Raw genomic sequence first — 12138 nt, 5'->3', positions numbered from 1 at the left:
TTAACGTGCTATACAACACTTCAGAGCGCTCTTCCCATCTTACGGATGCAGAGAGTGAGACTCAGAGAGGTTAAGAAGCAAGCCCAGGGTCATCCAGAAAGCAAGGCAATGGCCAGGATGTATCCTCGTCTGATACGGCTTTATTTCACTGTCTCCTTGTGAAGGTGCCCAGGTCTGCCAGAGTAAGCCAGATGGGAAGAGGTGACCTGCCTTCCTAAAGGCATTTTCTGAAGAGATTTCTAAAGACATTCGATATGGGCATCTTTCCAGAATTAGCTCAATTGCTGGCCATCTAATGGGTGAATAAGTGGGATTGAGGCTTGGGGTGGGAAGCGAGGAGAGGGAGAGACACGGCTGAAGAATAATTTCCAAGGCTGGGTCTTTTCTTTATTTAACTCTAGTAAATTTTAACGGGGCCCTTAATGAAATCCCAGTGCTTAGCAGAGCCTCCACGTTTAAAAGTCACCAGCCCCAGGCGGAGGAAGGGAACTTGAGATCCTGGGCTGAGTTCAGTGCTGAGCTGGGCTGATGAGAAGGAGCTCTGAGCAGGACTCACCTGCCCAGCTACGGCGACTGAGTCCTGACATGGACGCAGTGTGGGCTCCGGCTCCTTAGACGATGTGTCCCAGGCCACGGGCTGCCGTCAGTGAGACCTTCGAAAGAGAGGCTCAAATGCAGTTATCAGGTGCAGAGCTCCACTTCATTTTGTGTTGGAAACTTAGCAAAGCAGACATCTGTAAGGAGTGTTTTGGTGATCATCAAAATCCTTTTCTCATGTCCCAACCTAGAAGATGCCCTTTTCTCACACTCCCGAAATGGCTTCCACTCATAGTGAAGAGTTACTGTTGTTTGTATTTAGTGGATAATAAATAATATTTACAACATACCAAAGTACAAAGAATAATTTGCAGGACAGTAATAGAAATGTAGACATAGAGAACGGACTTGCAGACACAGGGGAGGAGACGATAGGATGAATTGAGAGGGTAGCACTGAATCATATACATTACCATGTGTGAGACAGCCAGCCAGCAGGGATTTGCTGTGTAGCCCAGGGAGCTCAGCTCGGTCCTCTGTGATGACCAGAGGGATGGAATAGGGGAGTGAGAGGGATGGAGGCTTAAAGTGGGGGGATGTGTGTATACATGAGCCCCCCAGGTGGGCTAGTGGTAAAGAACCTGCCTGCCAATGCAGGAGATGAAAGAAACACGAATCCCATGGACAGAGGAGCCTGGCAAGCTACAGTCCATAGGGTCACAAAGAGTCAGATGCGACTGAAGTGATTTAGCAACGCACACTTATGTATACATACAGCTGATTCACATTGTTATACAGCAGAAATTAACACAACATTGTAAAGCAACTATACTCCAATTTAAATTTTTTTTAAATATAAGTACAATGAATAAAAAATGAAAATAAAACTGGTTCCTTATATTTCAACACTTCAAAAAGAAAAAGAAAAGAAAATTCCCTGCCCTTAAAGTCTCTTATGTAGAGTGAAAAATGAAATTTTTATCAAAGTGGGTGGTGGTAGGGGGCTTCCCCACAATCCTATTCTTTATTTCCTACAACATACTTTTTAAAAAAGCGGGAGCACCAGCTTTTGAAATGGCAAAAACAGCTGCAGTCCATTTGCTGACAGCAGCACCAGGCAACTTTTCAAGTCTGGTTGCATTTTTCCCTTCCCTCTGACCTGCTGTCCATAAGGAGAACTTTTGCTGCTGCTACTGCTGCTGAGTCACTTCAGTCGTGTCCGACTCTGTGCGACCCCATAGATGGTAGCCCACCAGGCTCCCCCGTCCCTGGGATTCTCCAGGCAAGAACACTGAAGTGGGTTGCCCTTTCCTTCCCCATTGCTTGAAAGTGAAAAGTGAAAGTGATGTTGCTCAGTCGTGTCCAACTCTAGCGACCCCATGGACTGCAGCCTACCAGGCTCCTCCATCCATGGGATTTTCCAGGCAAGGGTACTGGAGTGGGGTGCCATTGCCTTCTCCCAAGGAGAGCTTTTAGGATGTGCAGACACCGGAGCTCTGACAGAGGCCTCTCCCCACCACTGGCAGTGGCTGTCTTAAGTTTGCTGGACAATCACGCCTCAGCCTTGTCCCCTCTGGGGTCTGCAGTGTGTATGTGTGTGCTGAGTCATGTCCGACTCTTTGTGACCCCACGGACTGCAGCCTGCCAGGCTTCCTTGTCCATGGGATTCTCTAGGCGAAAAAACTGGAGTGGGTTGCCATTTCCTACTCCAGGGCATCTTCTGGCCCAGGGATCGAACCTGAGTCTTTTGCATTGGCAGGCGGATTCTTTACCATTAGAGCCACCTGGGAATAAAAATTAAAGCACTGTAAAAAAAAAAAAAAGGCATTGTGTTCAAACAGGTGTGTCTCTCAATCCACACAATCAGTTCTGCAAATTCTGGTACACATTTTCATCCACATTGTTTCTATCACCTTAATTTCAATTGTCCATCCCAATCTAGGGTTTCCTCGCTTAGTAAATAAAATATAGGACCCCCAATACGAGGCATCCTGTATAGTGTCTGGCAACCTTAGCACTATCCCTTTAGGCCACCAGGAAACTGGTAGGAGTTGCTTGGGCCACAGCTCTAGGGACTTGTGCAGCATCAAAGTAAGCAGAAGCCAAGCAAGTGACCTTTGGGGCGCATCTTATTGCTTCTGTAGGGTGGCAGCTCTCTATAGTCACATGGGCAACAGGAGAATTGTTTTTACAGAATCACCTTTGGTGCTGCATTAACCTAGAGATGTGACACAGCCATTGCTCACTGGGGCCTCGCTAGGCAGGAGTAGAGAGGCTAAGTCCTCTTTGCCTGAGCCCTCAGTGGTCCTAACCTAGGGTCAGTGTCTCTCTTCTCTCCCTCTCCCTCTCTCTGCTTCTCTCACCCCTTCTCCCTCTCATACTTGCCCTACCTCCCCACCAACCCAGGGACATTTCTTTGTATTCTGGGTGGAAGCTGCTCTCGACCTTGGCTTTCTCCAGTTCACTTTGCTTCTTCCTCCCAATCCTCTATTACCTCCTCCTCCATAAATCCTGCTGAAGCAACTCTGAGCCTCAGGTTTTGGAATATTGATGTGAGATAGTCTTGTAGGCAGCTTGTACCCTACCGTTTCTAAGGGAATGAAGACAAAGCTGATTGACTACTTGCTTGAGAAAGGACCAGAGGAAAGGAGAAAATTGATGAGAAATAAATACAAATGAATAGTTCAAAGTATGTTCCAGCCACAGTTAAAATGGTGCTCATTTAGTATGTATTTAATGACAGCTTATAATATGGTGCTTCTTTGCTGGTCTTTTCCTGCCCTACATTTAACATTTGGCCTGGGGGCGATAGGCACCCTGCTTTATCATGTCTGCTATCTGACCTGAAATAGGGCTCAGCGAGTGTTTGTTGAACGTGTCTTGGTGGCTTCAAGCTTAGTGCAGTGTGGGATCTGGCAGGGCTGTCCCCATCTGGATCCTCGGGAAAGTGGGCTGCCCTTCGTGACAGCAGCAGAGCGATGGCACTGCTGTGGGTTCCTGTTGGCTACCCTTTGTGGCACAGGCTGGGCGGGCTGGAGCAGCCAGCGCAGAGAGGCGGCGTGGGAAGCAGCCCATGGACACATGGAGCGCGGCTCTTCGACGAGGGGAGAGGACGGTGTTTGCAAACAGACTCCCTGTGTGACACTCGGCACCATTTCCAACTAATGACATCTTTCCGAGCGCTCGCAGACTTTGTCAGCTGACTCACCCGAGTTACGATCACCCAGAGACACAGCTACACAGGGTCTGGAAAGTGAATTAACAGGCTGAGGATCTCCGAAGGTAACGGGGAGCACACGATGTGGAATGCAGTTTTCAAGGGGAGGAGGACGCTGTTCTGTTTTGACGCCTTTGGAGGATCTCTTACACTCGCTTTCTGTTCCAAGGCAATCACGCTCTCTCTCCTCATTTACCTTTCCTGGTTTCTTCTAAAAAGAGCAGTAAAGTGTGTTCACATTGAAATGTTACCAGGGATGCAGAAAGGCCATCTGCCTTTGCTCACACCCTGACTTGACCACTTATCAGTATCGTCACCTCAGACAAGTTAGCTCATCTCTGAATGTCAGCATCCTTGTTAGTGAAAGGCAAGTGGTTAGCTCATGCATTAAGCTCCCCGGGTCTTGGCGTGAGAGTCTCGTGAAACATGCGTGCACAGCCCCTGGTGTATGCTGAGGGCGCAGTGAAAGCCTGCCATTAGTGCTTTCGGAATCACCCATCTGTGAGACAAAGGAAGGGCAGGAAGATTTCCAAATTTAAAGGGGGACACTGAGACTTAGGGGCTTCCCAGGTGACGCTAGAGAAAAAGAGCCCGCCTGCCAGTGCAGTGTAAGGGAGCCCGTGGGGTCGCAGAGCGTCTAACACACAGAGACGTCAGAGCTTCCCAGGCGGCACTAGTGGTGAAGAACCCACCTGCTAATGCAAGAGACACAGGAGATGTGGGTTCGATCCCTGAGTTGGGAATGTCCCCTGGAGAAGGGTATGGCAACACACTCCAGTATTCTTGCATGGAGAATTCCTTGGACTGAGGAGCCTGACCGCCTACAATCCATGGGATCTCAAAGAGTGGGACATGACTGAAGCGACTTAGCATACGCACAGCGAGACCTCAACGGACCAGGTACCTGGTCTAGACCTACAGTGGATGTCAGTAGCTGAGCAGGGAGCCCTTCTTCCTTAGTGAAGTGGTGGGCCTGGCCAGGACCACTTGTTCATTGAATTTCTCTGGCCTCTTCCCAAGTCTCCGTGTTCCCCTGTGTGGCCAGAGAACCCAGCCCCCTTGACTAGGAGCATCTGCTCTCCTTTCTCTTGGCTGCTTCCAGCCTCACAGCTCCACAGCACAGATTACACCCTGACCCTGAGATGAGTCACCCCATTTGCCTTGTTTTATAGGAGTCTCAAGATCCCTTTTTCCATGGGGCCCAGACTTTTCTCTAACTCACATCCTGCCAGAGATGATTTCTTTCCATCACCAAGAATGGATGTTGTTTTTGCCTTTCAATCTTGATCTGTCCTTATACGGTCTTTAGCCAGGAGAAAGACAAAGTTTTCATCACTTCACCACGAACCGTCCAGAGCTGGGAGTGTACACCCAGGATCATGACGGGATGACTGCTCGCCACCCACTAATCCTCAGGAAAGTGGCCAGTTCCCCAGGATGGGACCCCATGAAGCCCAGCACCAGAGCCTCAGGCTGACTGCCTCCAAGGAGGTCACTGTTTGGGACCTTCTAAGGCAAGAGGGGGAATGGGAGATGAGGGAAATTTTATGTCCAAATTAATACCAAAGGGTGACTTCCCTGACTGAGAATTCTAGCAAGAGATGCCACGGGGAACCCGAGAGCTCTGAAAGTAAAACATGTGTGTGTGTGTGTGAGACCTTCTCTAGCTTCTCTACCTGATCTTATTTTAAAAGTCCATTGCTTTGAGAACAGAGACCATGTGGAATGAGGTTGGGGCTAGAGGGGTAGCTTAATGCACTTCCCCTTCCTCCTGGATGATCAGGAAGGGTTCCCTGGTACTGCCAGTGACGTGTGATGATAGACGAGGAGGCCAGGGAGACATGCAGGCAGATGCTGGGGGGGTGGGGCGGGCAGGGCAGGGGGACAGCAGACGCCTGGCCTGCCGGGCGCTCCGCCACTTCGTGGACACCGCAGGTGCCTGCTCACGCTCTGCCAGACAGCCTCGGGGGCCAGGGAGATGGGCTGCATCCTCCACCCACAGGCTGCTTTGGGGGTGGACACTCAGGGTTCCTGGCGGAGCAATCTCTCATTCAGGAAAAGTTTGAGCAGGAAAAAGACAAGCGAAGGTGAAGAGCCAGGATTTCTCTCAGTGGGTTTTCAAATCCTGTTTCTAATAGTAAACACCAGGCTATCTTCAGCTCTTTGTGCTCAGAGAGGTGGAAGTGTGTGTGTGAGTGTGTGTGTGTCTGTGTGTGTGTGAAAGAGGGAGAGAGAGAGAGGTTGGGGGGAGGAGAGAGAGTCTTTAAATTTTAATTGGTCTGCAATGAAAGATTTAACTGTTTAAAAAACAAAACCCTCTTAGTCCCAGACCACAGCTTATGTGCTAGTGTGGGAGGTTTGGGGCTGGTGAGAAAGAGCGGGGGGTGGATTCCTAATGGATCCCGCGGGGGCTGTGCTGTGAGGAGTAGGGGATCAGCCAGATGGACAGCAGGATCCAAGGCCGGCGCCCTCACACTCTAACTGCTAGCCCGCCTCTTCGGTGGCAAAAGTAATCTTTGCTGTCCTTATTTTTTATTAGATTTTTAAAAACTTTTTATACAATTTGAAAGGTTACTTTCCATTTACAATTATTGCAAAATGCTGGCTATGTTTTCTCTGTGTGTAACGCATCCTCGAGCCGATCATACTCCAGGTAGCTTACACCCCTTACTCCCCTGCTCCTCCCACCACTGGTAACCACTAATTTCTTCTCTGTATCTGTGAGTCTTTTGGTTTCTTTACTTTTGTGATTATCCCCTAAATGAAATAGGTGACCAGAGCATGCAGAGTTGGTTTAAAGTTAAGTATGTACCCGGCTTCAGAAGATGACCTGCCTGGTGAGTGCAGTGCTGTATGGCTTTGAGATTCAGTGACGCAGCAGCTGCCTTGCGGACCAGGCCTTGCCACTGGTAGCGCGACTGTTTTCTTGGCTGCCGTCTCCCTCCGCTTAGACAACGGCCCTCACCTCAGGATCTGGGCCTGGGCCTGCTTTGTCCACCAAGGTGTTCCCAGGACTAGTGCAGTACCTGGTATTGAGGAGATGTCAGCAAAAGCATCTGTTGAATTTCCTATGGGCATTTTGGGTGGAGTTGCTGTGGCCCTGGACACGTCTGTATGCTGCCATTCGGTGGTGAAACTAACCTCGATTGGTAAGGGCTGCTTTTGCGGCATCCTGCGCTGTGTTACAGCTGAGAGGCGGAGGGACTATACCCCTCAGGACAAGGCTTATGTCTGTCCAGCGTATAGCTGTATCTACCACCTTAGGAAAGTGTCTGGAACACAGTAGGTACCATATTTGTTGAGCGAGGGAGTAAATGAATGGAAGAACATGACAGCCATGTCGTCTCCCACATCCTGCTTATCCAGCTCAAGGGTGAAACTGGGGATTGTACATGCTGGTACCATCACGAATGCCATTGGCAAATCCACTCTAAATGACACTGAGTTGAGTTGAACCCCACGTCTTTGTTCTCTTTCAACCCGGCCCAGGTCATCAGGGAAGATACTGGTGATGGTGGTGGTGGTGGTGGTGGTGATTCTTACTGTTTGTTGAGAGCTACCATGTACCAAGAGCTCGCCGATCTATTTCACATGCATCATCTCATGCAAGCCTCATAGCCGTTCTGTAATGCAGTTACTCGATTTCTTGAGCTTTCACAGAAACTGAAGCCCAGAGGGATTAATCCACATGCCCAAAGCCACACAGTTAGGAAGGCATGGAGGCATATTTTGATTCAGGTCCGTTGTTAGACCCCAAAGCTCCTTCTCTTACCTCCTTGTCATGCTGAGTAGTATCAGACCCAGCATTATAGGAAGATCCAGAGGGGACAGTAAAAGCAGCCAAAGAAAAACAAATTGTTGGGTGTCTATTACGATTGATCTTAAAAGCCTTATATGATCATGTATGTTCTCCAGGGGACATTCAGAAAGCTAGTGATTTACCATGGTTCCCTGGCTAGGGAAGATCTCCAGGCAGCCAGTTCCCTACACCTGTGCCTCAGGGGTCCAAACCGAACCCAGCAGGGACGCCAAAGCAACCGGCCCCATCCACTTTGGCTTCTCTTAGACCCACAGAAGATCAGCCCCTACGATTTTATGTTTTTTGTTCCAGGAGGGTCATGGGCTTCTAGCCAAAAATCCTTTCAATTAATGAATTAGGAGCAGCATCCATGAAGAAAATTAGAACCAGATAAGAAAAGAAGGGCCCTGGTGCTCAGCGCCGAGGAAGGGAATAATTCTTGGATTATGCTGATGATTTACCAATGTTTTCCTAATGTGAGAATCGGTCAGCAGGGGCCTGGGTTTTTTATGAGGGAGGAACCTCTTCCAGACAGCTCTCTCCCCAACAGTCCCGATAAATCCCCACACCCCCACTTCCAGGGAGAGCGTTGCCCTCTGCAGAGTCATAGTGTCAAAGTCTGTTTAGCTGTTCTTTACTTATCAGCTGCAACCCCAACATTAGTTCATGCTTGGAATATGAAGCCATTTCATATTTAGTCTTGTTTTATCTGGCAAAAAGCCTTCCAGGAAAAAAAATGGAGTCTCCTGCTGGTGCTGTTCAGCTCTTATATCTTTATAGTCTCTCGAATTGATTTGACAGAGCAATCACAGGCCATGGGTGAGACCGAATGCTTCTCTCAGCAACAGGCTGGGGAACCGAAAGGAACAGCTCAGCCCACCTCCCTGGGGCCAGCCCAGCCGTGTCCAGGTTAACCCTGGGGTCGGGGGTGGTGCAGGCCCATGAAGATCAGAGTCTCCTTGTGGCAACTGTCTGCTTGGAGCCTCAGAAGAGAGCAAGGGTGTCTGAGGAGCCATTAGCAGTGGCTTTGGCTTCAGAACATTCTGGAAACTGAGGGCGTCAGACACCCCCCAGAAGATATTGCAAGCTCCTGGAAGGGCTCCAAAGCCACAGTGAGCTCTGGGAAGATTTGCCAAGTAACCTGGCCTGCTGGGAAGCTGAGGTTCACATTCTGCCAGCCCCGGATAAGTCACGAGGGTTTGAACCCAAGGGACAATGACAGTCAGAAATGATGTACAAAATCGTGTGTGTGCAGGCAGACTCTCAGTTTTCTGGGAAGGGGTCTGTGGGTTTTAGTAGGTAACCAAAGAGGTCTGTGACCTCAGTAAGCTTAAGAACCCATGAACTAAGGCGACTTTCTTCAAAGCATATCTGCCCCATAGTGGTTTGAGGGGGCTTGAGGTGCAGCACAGACCAACTTCTTCCTTTACTAACCATGGGCTTGTTTTCACGTGCGTTAGAAAAACGTCAACTCATATGTCAAGTTTACGATTTCACAGATACTACAGATCAAGGTGAGGCTAAAACAGATTATATAAGTAAACCTAGACGTCAAGTGGATACGGATAAAAGGAGTTAAGTCTATAGTGGCGTAAGTTGTATGCATCTATGGCAGAAGTCACTAGTTCTGAATGGGGAAATACTTGAATCAAGGGGAAAAACCCGGGAGAACTCAGCCTTCTTTTAAACATGTCTCTTTACGTAGTTACTTCTGGCTGCTTGCGTCTGTCTCTGTGCACAGCACTTCTCTAGGGGGCAGGGGCTGCTCGTTGCTGCGGTGCGGGCTTCTCACCGTGGTGGCTTTTCTTGCTGCGGAGCTCAGCCTCTAGGGTGCAGGGGCTTCAGCAGTTGTGGCCCACAGGCTTAGCTGCCCTGTGGCATGTGGAATCTTCCCGGATCAGGGATCAAACCCATGTCCCCTGCATTGGCAGGTGGGTTCCTAACCACTGGGCCATGAGGAAAGTTTGAATCCAGCCCTCTTCACTTCCTGCCCCAATTACTGAAATGTTCCTAAATTAGACGCCCTGACCCTCACCTCTTCCATCAGCTGCCTGGACACCATTGTCCTCCTGATGCCCACTCAGATCATGAAACTCCCCTGCTCTAGAACACGTGATGGCTCCCTATGGCCACCACATTACCCCCAAACTCCTTCAACTGGATTTTCAAGCCCAGCCTTCTACCTGACGTTCTCTCTGCTGTTTCCACTTTGGAAGCTCTTCTCTCCTGCCAGACCGTTGTTTGCACGGTCCTCCCCAGCTCCCACTCACATTCCATGCTCCTTTCTGCCTCGCTGCTTTTGCTGGTGCAATTGTCTCTGCATCCTGTCCTGCTCATTCCTCTCTGGAGCCCTCACCCTCTACAAATCTGCTGTTGGCAGTTCCCACTGGGGTCTTCCCTCCCTGGGCTGTTGTTGCCTTGCAAGTCTGCATGTCAGGAAGGGGGGACTTTGGGTTAATTACCACTTCATTTGGCACCAGTAAGCCTGGACACAGAGAGGAGCTGGAGCCAGGGGTCTAAAACTTCCCTTTGGGCTCCTTGACGTTGTTGACGAAATAGGATAAGTTTGGGATTAATCATTGAAAAACAAGTGAGATAAACCCCTGGGTTTCAGAGATAGGAGCTCCTCGGTCCTCCTCCCGGCTTAGGTTATCAAAACCAAGAACTGTTCATTTTTCACAGTTTATGAGGTTTATCTTTGGCCTGTCAGGAGATGCTGACAGAAAAATGAAATTGCTCTGTTTCTAGTCTATTTCACTTTCTCATTCCCACTCATAACAAGTTGAAATGCCCCATTGTAAACACTTGAAGAGGAAAAAAAAAAAAAGATATAAGCAGCAAATGTGCAGTACCTCTTATAATTATTTTGCGTTTTTATCTTACTCTTTAAGGCCAAATTTGAAAGAGTTGAGGGGAGACTATCCCTTTATTTCAAAGAGAAGGTGGATTTTTAATGATTTAGTAGGTGTGGGTGATTGAAAATTAGTCAAGAGGGCTAGTTTGAGAGCTTTTTATTTTCTCAGGATCATATAGAGAAGATACAGGTTCAAAAAATTAGTGACAGAGTGGCACCAGTTGTGACGAACTTGTAAAATGTTGGCTGAGACTTTTTCATTTTATTCCCCTCAGACTTCATTAAAAACTAGCAAAGCATTTATAGTAAAATGAGTCAGAGAAAGACAAGTACTACATGATATCACTTATACGTGGAACCTAAAAAATAATATAAATGAATCTGATAACGAACAGACTCGTAGACAGAAAAGAAACATGGTTACCAAAGGTGGGGCGGGGTGTAAATTAGGAGTATGAGATTAACAGATACAGTCTACTGTACCTAAAATAGATAAGCAAAATACTGTGTAATACAGGTAAGTATATTCAATATTTTGTCATAACCTATAATGGAATATAATCTTCAAAAAAACCTGACTCACTATGCTGTATACATGAAAATAACACAATATTGTAAATCAGCTACACGTCAATGAAAAAAATAGCAAAGCATTTAGAAAAAGGTGAGTGGCTTGAAATGTGAAAAATATGATGTACTTGCAGAAAAGCATTTTTTTCAATTGAATGGTGTTATTTATATGCCTCTGACATAGAGATTTCTTAGGGGGACCTTGTGCAGTCAGCGCAGAATTCACTAAAAAGGGTTAAACAAACGGCAGATTAGTCAGGGAAGTTATTCAAGAAAAGCTTTAGAACTGGAGCTGAAGTAGTTTCTCAGGATTGTTATTGAGCAGTCGGTTGGTGAGTGTTTGTCAAAGGCTTCCAGTATGCACGAGGTTGTCATAACCGGCAGGTGGGTATCTTTCTTTCCATGGCTGTGTTTGCTCAGTCCTGTCCAACTGTTTGCGACCCCGTGGACTGTAGCCCTCCAGGCTCCTCTGTCCATGGGATTCTCCAGGCAGGAATGCTGAAGCAGGCTGCCATCTCCTCCTCCAGGGGACCTTCCCAACTGTATGTACATAGAGGAGACTTCACTAATGTGCATTAGCGGATACCCCAGGTTGACCTGTCATGGAGAACTGTCTCGAGTCTCTAAATTCTCTGGTTGGCCGACTGCTCGTTTCTTTGTTTAGGTTTTAAGGTGAGTGACCTGGGGCTATTTGTCTCCATCAACCTGATTGCGAATCTGAAGGCGCAGTTGAATGTCTATTTTTCTGCCATCCTCAGAAGATTGCTGCAGATCTACTCTCTGATTCTCATTCTTTTCAGCCTACAATACAAATAGCTTATTATTGTTTTACTCTTGGTATAATTCTGAATTGCAGACTTCAGTATTAATGCAATTGAAAGAACTTTTCAGCTCTGGAAAAGGTCTTATTAATAACTTCTATAGCTTTTGTGTTCTTAACTAATCTTTTTAAAGCAAGTCACACACATGTTTCAGAGCACACACAGCCTTTCCCTAGCTGTTTACAGCACCGTAACGAGAGGCAGGGACCCTGCAGGCAGAGCCCCTGGACTTGACCTTGGGGTCCCCTGCTGCAGTCTATAGGGTCACAAAGAGTTGGACACGACTGAAGCAACTAACACACACACACACACACACACACACACACACACACACACACTC

At 47.9% G+C, this 12138-nt stretch overlaps 1 protein-coding gene across 4 annotated transcripts in view; it reads left to right on the top strand.

The window, feature by feature from the left end:
• The window catches only part of SLIT3 (slit guidance ligand 3), a 758707-nt gene that overhangs the window by 369446 nt on the left and 377123 nt on the right, over window positions 1-12138 (top strand). The gene's annotated exons all lie outside the window — the stretch shown is intronic.

This window comes from Bos taurus, chromosome 20 (genome assembly GCF_002263795.3).
Source record: "Bos taurus isolate L1 Dominette 01449 registration number 42190680 breed Hereford chromosome 20, ARS-UCD2.0, whole genome shotgun sequence".
NCBI classification, from domain to species: Eukaryota; Metazoa; Chordata; class Mammalia; order Artiodactyla; family Bovidae; genus Bos; species Bos taurus.
Note: the sequence above shows the minus strand (reverse complement) of the source record. Positions and strands in the feature narration are given on the sequence as shown.